The 10,898-nt window shown below is 42.9% G+C and overlaps 1 pseudogene; it reads left to right on the top strand.

Moving 5' to 3' along the window:
* The first annotated feature begins 544 nt into the window (after positions 1-544).
* On the top strand, positions 545-718 carry Rps29-ps4 (ribosomal protein S29, pseudogene 4; annotated as a pseudogene).
* Positions 719-10,898: the final 10,180 nt, after the last annotated feature.

The raw sequence follows: 10,898 nt of genomic DNA, 5'->3' as shown, positions 1-10,898 counted from the left end.
CCTAGCTGCATCTTCTGAGTGTTGAGATGACATTGGACACCACCATTATGGTTTATGCTGGGAACCAAACCAAGAGTCTAGGTGCTAGGAAGGCACTCTGCCAACTGAGCTATAATCACACCCAATCTTCAGAATTTTTTTTTTGAGGTGGCGATACAGTTCTAAAAGTGTGATAATGGTGGCATTTTACTAAATATACTAAATGTGGGAATATACTAAAAAGTATGGCCTGTACAGTTTAAATAGGCAAATCATATGATATTGAAATCTATTATAGATCTATCACCTACTTATTTACTGTCTGTTCATATTTATATATTTACATCTATCTATCTATCTATCTATCTATTATCATCTATCTATCTATCTATCATCTATCTTTCTATCTACCATCTGTCATCTATCCATCTATCACCTATCTATCATCATCTGTCTATCTTCTTGCTTACTTACTGTCTATCTACTTACCTATCCAATTATCAATTCATGGGTGGCCATTAAAGAATGATTCCACCTTTTTCCTTGTTGGACATCTGAAGGCAAGATGGGTCACAAGTAGCTCTACTGGAGTTACCCACGGAAGTTCGGTCAGGGTTCTCTCTCTTGCTGAGACTTCTCTAGTCACCACCATGGCCTGACCTGTAAATATGGGCTGAACATGTGCTGTCAGTGCTCCCATCAGTACACGAAGGACATAGGCCTCATTAAGTTTGACTAAGGAACCTTGAATGGATTATTCAACTGACTACCCAGTGGAATCAATTATGTTTTGTGCACAAAGAATAAAAAAGTGAAGACCTTAAAAAAGGAAAAAAAGAGAACAGAATGATTCCCAAGTTAAAGACCCACCTAAGCCAAGGCAGAAAAAATGTCCACTTTAGTTCTGACCCTAAAGAGTCAACTAGAATGAGTGCACCTCACAGGGAAAGCAAATGCATGTGCGCTGGGCCACCGCTCTGTCAGAGCCATCTAAGAGGTAGATAGCATTACCAGACTAAAACTAAGTCAAGCTCACCCAACCTACTCACCAGTGACCTGAAACAGCTCATTTTTTGTCCCATTTGCTGTCCATCTACAAAATGTAGGTCACTCAAGGTGCATTGATTCTGGCATATTGAACAAGAGTCTCCAGGGCTGGGGAGGACAGCTCAGTTGGTAAACTACTTGCCTTGGAAACACAAAGACCTGATTTCTGTTTCCAGAACCCACATAAGAAAGCCAGGCATAGTGCTTATTTGTAATCCCAGCCCTGTGAAGGCAGAGACAGGCTGATTCCTAGAGCTCTCTGGCCAGCCACTCTAGGCCACTTGGTAAGTCCCAGGCCAGTGAGAGATCCTGTCTTAGAAAAAAGTTGGAGGATTCCTGAGGAACAAGGTAAGAGATTGTCTTCTGGTCTCATAAGCACACACATAGATGCATGAGCTTGCACATGCATGTGTACACATATATGTGCATGCATACATGTAGGCACACATTCATGTGTGCACGAGTGCATACACACCACACACACACACACACACACACACACACACACACACACACACACAATGAGATTCTTCTGGGATTTTGGAGGCTATAGTTTCTAGATGTTGAATGAAGTACCATTCAAGTTTCTCACAGTGAGAAAACAGGAGCCTTCTGTTTCTGTTGTCTTATAGTTCCTAGGCACAGATAATGAGTAAAGGTCCACATACTTTCTACTTTTATGAACCTGGGCTCTGTTCCTTGTGAAATGTAGTATACACAATCCCCTAGTTGATCTCTCTCTCTGTATGTCTATGGGGCTTACAGGGAGTAGAAATCCCACTCATATTTCTGTGACAAAAATTTTTAGAGGAAAACATGGAGAGATATCAGAGCTTACGCCTGGTGCCTTCCCATTAGCAGGCTCTAATATCAACATTAATGTTCCAAAGCATTCTATAATTTGGAGACCATGATACTTGCTAATTTTTTATTTGTATTAGAGGACAAATCTGCCCAACATGCCTTGCACTTGGGCTCTTTAAGATTTGGATTTCAAATTACCAGGACCCTATCCAATGTTAGCATCCTGCGATTTCTTTGTGTTTCCCAGGTCTGAACAAACAGGACCCAAATGAGTGTGGTTAGTGGAAAGAATGTTGAGTCTAGAAGCAAAGGTCATGGGTACTGGTCCTAGATTTCTCTCAACCACAGGTGAGAATCTTTGAAAATGGATGACCCCACTCCCAACCTCAAAGTTATTTAGAAATAACTTTCCTTATTTCTAAAATTGGTGGATGGGCTCTGTAATAAAACATAGGAAATGTCATTTCAAAGTAAGATAGAAATCCAGAACATAACAGCACGGTGACTGTTAAAGGCCCGGATAGATGACAGATAACAAAAGTCAAAATATTAGTAGTAACTTATGGGTCAGAAATGTAAGATTCAATATTAATAAATCTAAATATTTATGAATTAGTGTATAATTTTCCTTTAAAGGGGGCAAATTTGTTTGTCTTTAATATTAAATAATATTTAGGTGAAAAATCCATTCTTTTGTTCATATAAGTGTTCATGGTTCTTATGTGTCTGTGTGTGATAAGCGTGTATGTGTGTGTGTATGTGTGTGTGTGTGTGTGTGTTGTTTGTCTTTGTGAACTATGCAGTTTTATTCCTTGAGATAGTGTCTTCCTGGACCTGGAACTCACTTTTATTTTTTTTTAGCTAGAATGAACCAGTAAGCCCCCAATTGTCTCTCTCCATATCCCACGATGTTGGGGTGACACGTGCACATGTGACTATGCCTAGATTGATCGTCTTTTTTTTTTTTTTTTTTTTTTTTTTAGGAGCTGGGGACTGAACCCAGGGCTTTGTGCTTGCTAGGCAAGCGCTCTACCATTGAGCTAAATCCCCCCTAGATTGATCGTCTTATGCTGGGGATCTAAACTCAGGTCCTCATGGTTGTATACCAAATCAATGACCCATCTCCCCAGCCCTGGCTCACAATTCTGACCTCACTGGCTGAAATGACACAAAAGACATAATTGATATAGGGGGCATTATTTTCTCCTTGTGTGCAGCCTTTCCTGAAATGGGTTGGACAGCTGATTTGCACCTGTCTTACTGAGGCTAATTCTAGAAGGAACACCCCCCCCAAAAAAAACCAAAACAAAACTAGAATTGTCTCCCCACACCTGTCATTCATCACAGTTTCTCTCCAGGGGAGAAGAATGGAAGTGTGTTACAAAACGGGAGCCATGGCTTGTTGAGAAAGATGAATCTCTGGGAAGAATCAAGCCCAGGCCACCGCAGGCACCTAAATCATCAGGGACACCCTCTAGGAGATTACAGACTTGGCACCGCCCATCCATCTCACCCGGGGTCCACTGCAGGGCTCCTGCGACAAGTGATATTTTGGGGTAAGAAACCATGGGGTTCTTATCCAAAGCTTCTCAGATGAATTAGGAAGGAACCAAGCAACCCTCAGAGGTTTCCTGGAGCTGAGTGACTCACGAGACATTCTAGAAAATGACGTCTCTGTCCAACTCATCACAATTCCATCCCAGCTGGTTAAAACAAGCAACTGGGGATGGGAAGGATGGCTCAGTGGTCAGGAGCCTTGCTGTTCTTGAACCAGAATTCAGTTTCCAGTACTCACAATAGGTGGCTAACAAACATGTGTAGCTCCAGGAGATCTGATGCCCTGTACTGCTGCGTGTATAGCTAACATTCCTGACACAGATCTAACTAAAGAATGGAAACAAATCTTTAAAAAATAGGAGTGCTATTCTACGTGAAAGAGGGGTCTATTGTTGTATTAAATAATACCCCCACCTTGCCAAATATCTACCCCAAGACAGTAGGTTGGGTAATCGGTTTCTCCTTCCTGTTCCACAGCCTAACAGCTGTGTACCAGTACCTAGGAAATACTACCCTCCCTCGTGAGGTTTTATGATGAAACTTTCCAGAATTGCCTGGTCCTTCCCTCTGCTGCTCTCCCTAAGTTCAGTGATTGATTTAAATTGGAGTTCATTGTCATCCAGCATCCCTTGCCTGATCACCTCCTAAGTGTCAGCCTCTCTGTTAACTCCCTTCCTTGGCCAATTTCCCAAGCCCAGTTTAAACATGCAGTTGTCATGCGTCTCATGCAGACATCTGAAGCTAGCACTCAGCAAATTGGTTGGGGGGAAAAAGTGGCGATGTTAGGTAGAGAATAGGCTATTTTCAAAACAAACCCACTGAATTCAGTCAAGTAAGCAAGCAGTTACCAACTGGTTGGTTGTAATCCAACCGTTGGAAGGGTTGATGCCGTTCAAAGCCATCTGTGTATATAGACACAGTGTTAGTGTCTATAAACCGACATCCTTAGGATTACTCCTCCGTATCAGCCCATTAATACTTTCCTCTGTTAGTTTTTCCCCCATGCTTGATAGCATCTTTCATTAGGGAGTTAATTTATCCTAATTCATTTTAAAGCACAGTGTTCCTTTGTTAAATTTGATTCCACTTACAAAAGCAATATATGTTAGGCCGAGGAGATGGCTTAGCCAGTAAAACACTTGCTGTATAAGCATGAGGACCAGAGTTCAGACCCCAGAACCAATGTACAAGTTGAATATGGGTGGCAGGCAGCTTGCTTGCAACCCAAGGGCATGGGAGGTAGAGATGGGATCCTTGGAGTAGGCTGGCCAGCTAGAGAATTAGAAATTGAGGGCTCTGGGTTCAGTGAGACACATTGTCTCATTATATAAGGTAGAGAGTGATGGAGGGAGACACCTGATGTCAACCCCAGACCTCCATATGTATGTGCACACATGTGCACATACTGATATATAGAGGGTTAGAGTCTCCAATCATCATAGTAGAGAATATGGCAGCAGGCAGAGAGTGAGAGAGCGAGAGAGTGAGAACACGAGAGAGCGAGAGAGAGCGAGAGTGAGAAAGAGAGAGAGAGGAGAGAGAGAGAGAGAGAGAGAGAGAGAGAGAGAGAGCGCGAGAGAGCGAGCAGCCAGACATTGTGTTGGGTTATTAGCCTGGCCCAAGAATGCCTTGTAAATGCTAGCTGGAAATTTGGCCAAACTCTTTTCTTTATTTCCTTGCTGTGGTATTTCCTTTCCTCACCCAGTATATTTTCCCATGGCTGAGATTCACATGTTTACGATCAAGTGATGGGGAAGTGATTCATGCTGTCTCCATCCCTTGCAATGTTTAGCTTCTGCCATCCACACCCCCAGCTGTAGATACTGAGAGTCGTCAAGCACAGTAGAAGGAGAATGAAACAAAGCAGGAAGAGCTAACATTCACTACAAATCATATCTCTACTTTCCAAACCCAGGACTTAGCCAGAAAAACACTTACTGTCCAAGTGGGAGGACTCAAGTGTGGATCCTTATCACCCACATTTAAAGCCAGGTGTGTCTGTATGCGTCTATAGTCTCAACTCTGGAAGGTGGGGATGTTTGAATTGATTGTTAGACCTCACTGGCCAACCAGTCCAGCTGAATCAATGAGCTCAAGGTTCAGTGAGAGACTCTGTCTCAAAAAAGAGCAAGTTGAGAGTAACTGATGAAGATGCCTGACACCAACTTCTGGTCTCCACACGTATAGGAACTGTAACACACACACACACACACACACACACACACACACACACACACACACACACACTGACATTGCCAGTATCTGTATAGTTGCATCATAGAGCTCACTTTCCTGAAAATACTTTGAAGCTCTATGGTGGTCTGAATGAGAATGCTTCTCACGGGTTCAAATATTCAGATGTTTGGTCTCCAGTTGGTAGAACTGTTTGGGAAGGACCAGGAAATGAAAAGGTGTGGCACTGGGGATGATTCATATTCTCTCTCTCTCTCTCTCTCTCTCTCTCTCTCTCTCTCTCTCTCTCCCCCTTGTGCCCATGGATGAGGATATAAGTTCTCAGTTATTGCTCTGGTATCATGCCTGCCTGCCAGCCTGCCTGCTGCCATGTTCTCTACTTTTATGACTGGGGACTCTAACTCTCTGGGACTGGGAGTCCCAGCAAACACTTTATTTTTATGAGTTACTTTGGTCATGGCGTCTCTTCACAACAATAGAAAAGTGACTAAGACAGGCCCAAGATATTTAATTTCTCTGTGCCTGCCTTGCAAAATTCTAAAGGAAGACTCAGGATGGGTGGATGGAGAAAAGTGCCTAGAGAAAGACCTATCACTGGTTTTTGTTTATTATAATTTTCAATGTATAGAGATGGCTGATTTAACTAATCCATTTCAAGGCTTTCTTTAGGGGGCTAGGTTATTGGGGGTGGGGGCACTTGTAGACTGAATTTGTCACTCTGACTAAGACTTGGCACAGCAGGCCCTTTTATCTTTCTTTGAGTGTGTATGTGCTGTGCGCACATTTGTGAAGGTGTGTTCACACATACACAGTTCACACATACACAGTTCACACATACACAGTTCACACATACACAGTTCACACATACGCAGGACATCGAAGTCTACGCCAGGCATCTTCCATTGACTCTTCCCTTATTTCTTGAGGTGGGGTATCTCACTCACCCCCTGAAGACTATAGTTCTAGCTGGTCTAGCTAGCCAGTTGGTCCCCAGGGACCTTTTCCTACTTCCTTCATGCTGGGATTACAAATAGCTACATTAGAAAAAGCTCTGCCTTTATGTGAAACTATGGTTTTCACACTTGCACAGCAAGCACTTTGACCGCTGGGTCATCTCCTCAGCCTTCATTTTTCTTTGTGAGACAGGGTCTTGGTATGCAGTTCAGTTTGGCCTAGAACTCATTGTTTTCTGCCTTCCTCAGTCTCCTAAGTCACATTAGAAGCCACTGTGCCTGACTCTGGACTTCTTGTTCTTATTTCTGTTTCTCAGCTTACAGTCTACCCTGAAACTTTTCGAAGCACTCTTCAGATGCTTTGGTAACTACTATACCTTCTTTGTGGTGGTTTGTATATGCTTGACTCAGGGAGTGGCGTTATTTTAAGGTGTGCCCTTGTTGGAGTAGGAGTGGCCTTGTTGGAAGAAGTGTGTCACTGTAGGCATGGGCTTTAAGACCCTCCTCCTAGCTGCCTGGAAGCCAGTCTTCTCCTAGAGGCCTTCAGATAAAGATGTAGAACTCTCAACTCCTCCAGTACCATGCCTGCCTAGATGCTGCCATGTTCCCACCTTGACGATAGTGGGCTGAACCTCTGAACCTGTAAGCCAGCCCCAATTAAATGTTGTTCTTATAAGAGTTGCCTTGGTCATGGTGTCTGTTTGTAGCAGTAAAACCCTAACTCAGACATATGCTGGGGGGACAAAGTAGTGTCTCTTCCTCTACACAATGTTGGCTCCTAAACCTGCTACCTTGTCTTGGTTTACCCCAGTGGTGTAAGCATAGACTCTTCTTAGTGGCTATTGGGTATTTTTTTTAATATCTATGTTTTGTGGGGGTTGGGAGGGCAGGGTGCATTTACCATGGCTCAAATGTGGAGGTCAGAGGACAGCTTGTAGGAGTCAGTTCTCTCCTTTTATCACGTGAGTTCTGGAGCTGAAACTTAGGTTGTCAGCCTCAGCAGCAAGCTTCTTTACCTGCGGAGGCATCTCAGCTGTCCTCTGTTGACATTTCTTGAGGTGTCCACAGCAGTGGCCACAGCCATTGGCCTTGACCTCAGCATTTTCTCAGTGGGTGCATAAACTGCTTTTAAGGAATGACTGCAAAGGTTGGGCGTTGTTAGAGTGTGCTCCCTCTGTATTAGAAGTTTTGTTCATTGCTGTGACAAAATGACTGACAAAAACAACAATGGAAGAAAGCAAAGGTTCGTTGTTCAAAGCACAGTATACCATGGTGAGAAAGGCATGCAGGCAGGAGCAAAGCCACTGGCCATGTTGCTTCTATAGATCTGTAGTCAGGAAGCAGATAGATAGATAGATAGATAGATAGATAGATAGATAGATAGATAGATAGATAGATTTATAGGCTTGTGCTCAGCTTGCCTTCTACTTTTTATTCATCACATGTCTCCAGCACATGGGGTCGCCCTTTCCTCATTCAGGGTGTGACTTACTCTCTTATGTAGACCCTCCTGGAAAGCCCCTTATGCACACTCAGACTTACCTCTTTGGTGATTCTAAATCTGGCCACGTTGGCAAGAGGAACAGTCACAGACCCCCACAGATTCATGTGGTGGATGAATTTGGAAGGTGAAGGAACCTTGAAGAACTATAGTCTATTAGGTGATGATGAGATTATTAGACACTTCACACCCAGAAAGATTAATCATGTTGTCATGGTACAATCATTTCCTGCTAGAATGGGTTGTTTGGAAGTGAGCGTCCTTATATGTTTGGTGTCTTCTACCCTCTGCCAATCCTCCTTTTCTCTGCCATGCCATGGCTTAGCCAAAGGGCTATCACCAGACACTAGAAAGATGGGAACTATCTAATCTTACGCTTTTAGTTACAGAAACTATGAGCTATATGTGATTTTTTTGTTTTCTTTATAAACCTCCCTATCTTCTGGTGTTGTTATAGCAACTGAAAACGGACTTATACAATGGTCTTGGCCTTTTGCTAGTTTAGATCTCCATTCTCACAGAACGAATCCACTGGGTTTGTTAGGAAGTGGTTTTTAGAACACCATGTTGCTGTCAGAGCTCCAGATCTTTCTGCTTCTGCAAAATAAGACTGACATGGGACTGGAGAGATGGTCAAGTGGTTGAGAGCATTGCTGCTTTTGTAGAGGACCCAACCTTGGTCCCCAGCATCTGCATTATGTGGTTCAGAACCACCTATAACTCCAGCTACAGGAGATCTAACACCTTCTTCTGGCCTCCATGGGCAACTGCACTTGCATGAATACACATCCTCCATGTGCATATAATTAAAACTAAAAACAATAAATCTTAAAAAGAACTTCTGAGACTACTTCATTTCTAGTTAGAGAATAGCATCTATTCAGAGCAATGCAAGATAATGCACGGCCACAAAAAATATGGGGAAACAGGGCACTGGGCAACCCAAGAGAGCCATAGCTTAGGGCTGGTTTTGATGAGTATGCAACTTTCTGTGACTTACTGTGTTATTTGCCTGGATCTGAGAAGCCCTTCTCTCCAGAGGCCAATGATGGGGCTCCCAGGGCAATGTTTTACATTCCTGAACAACATCTGTTTTACATTCCTACCCTCTATAAATGCACGCTGTTGGCTACTTGCCTAAGCTCACGTCTCCCTCCTCCCTTCAATTCTTTCCTCTCTTCAAGATAGCTTCTCTCTTTGGAAGAATGGGATCATTTCTCTCCTGGATAGGTCTTCTCATAGACAGAAAATTCCAAAAGCTGCATGTGACTGTTAGTTTATATATCCCATGGCCACACCAAAGGAAACCAGGCTAAGAATGGCTGTAAAGTGACTTTCTAGCAAGGCTTGTGACTGTGGTTTAAATGCTATGTTCGACTCAGGGAGCTCTGTGTATCTCCAAGAGGACTGAGCTCCAGGTTTCACTCTTTCCCTTCCCATAGTCTCTTCACATTCCCTCCTTTCTTCCCTGCTAATTGAAAAAAAAAGGGGCGGGGGAGGTTGAACTGTAGTGAAAGCTAAGATCCTAGAATAAGTCAGGCTACCACACAGGTTCCAAACTAAACACCATCAAAGCCAAGTCACTGAACTGTACAGCCCCAACTGACAGGACCATATTTGCCGGCTGCTTCTGTCTTAAGAATTTTAAAGAGACAGTGTACACTGGTGTAAGATATTTCAAAGGAAAAGAAAAGGTAGGGCAACTATGTGTGTTACAGCAATTGAAAATGTACATATACAATGACTTTGCTCATTCTGCTGTCTTAGACCTCCACTCTTATAAAGCAGGTTCTACTGGGGAGGATATTTGATTTAAAGATGAAGAAAACTCAACCAACATTTGGCCTCTGTCATTGTTTATGTTTTTAATTTTCGTTATTACTGTGAGGTTTGGAGGTAACTTGAACAGAGTATATTGGTTGCTTGTCTCTTTGCTATGCCAAAACACCTGACATAATGGATTTATTTTCCTCAGTTTTAGTATGTTGTTTTTAGCGTAATTGAGAACTGTCCAGATCAACTCGGCCTATGGGCATGTGTGTGCATGTGGAATTGTCCTAATTGTTAATTGATTTAGGAGGGCCTAGTCCACTGTGGGTGACTCCATTCCCTGGTTAGATGGTCCTGGGCTATATAGGAAACCTAGCTAAACATGAGAAGTTAGAGCAAGCCAGCAAGTGGCATTCCTCTGTAGCTTCTGCTTGAGTTCCTACCCTGACTTCCTCTTTTGTAGTAATTTCCTGAAACATAAAATATTCTGTATTGGAGCCCATTAAGCTCATTAAGATACAAGAAGTTCTAAAGTGAAGTGAAACAGCCTGTCTTTCAAGGAAGCTTATTAACTCAGGGGAATAAAACAACTCAAAAGTTTCAGGAAGTTCCTGAAGCTGACTAGATACACCAGACTCCTTCATTTCTAAGTGTATATAAGCAGTAAAGGACTGTTTGAGAGATAGTCTCAGACAAGTCTAGAAGAAGCTCAAATCAGCCAGGCTGCCTGGAGGAAGATCAGATCACCTGAGATGCCTGGAAGAGAGTTGAGCTGTCTACGTTCTGTGCAGTGAGTTCCAGGTTTCCTTTTTTTTTTTTTTGTAAGCTGTCGCCCATGTTGGGGTGCAGTTTGGTGCTACAGCTGTCTTTGACCCTTTTATGCTGTCATAATACCCTTTACCCATAGTCCTATGAGTAACCTCAATAAACTCAGTGGCTCACCAATGTGGACTTTATTGATATCAACACTTTGGTCTGTTGTTGGCTCACTACCTAGGATGAGCAGATGCTTTTCATGTCTCTCCAGAAAAAGTGTCGTATAATTCTTCTCTCAATTTTTCTCTTTAACTTATAAGATAAAGCAGCCATTTCCC

The sequence above is a fragment of the Rattus norvegicus genome, chromosome 12 (genome assembly GCF_021556685.1).
Source record: "Rattus norvegicus strain SHRSP/BbbUtx chromosome 12, alternate assembly SHRSP_T2T, whole genome shotgun sequence".
In the NCBI taxonomy this organism is placed as follows: Eukaryota; Metazoa; Chordata; class Mammalia; order Rodentia; family Muridae; genus Rattus; species Rattus norvegicus.
Note: the sequence above shows the minus strand (reverse complement) of the source record. Positions and strands in the feature narration are given on the sequence as shown.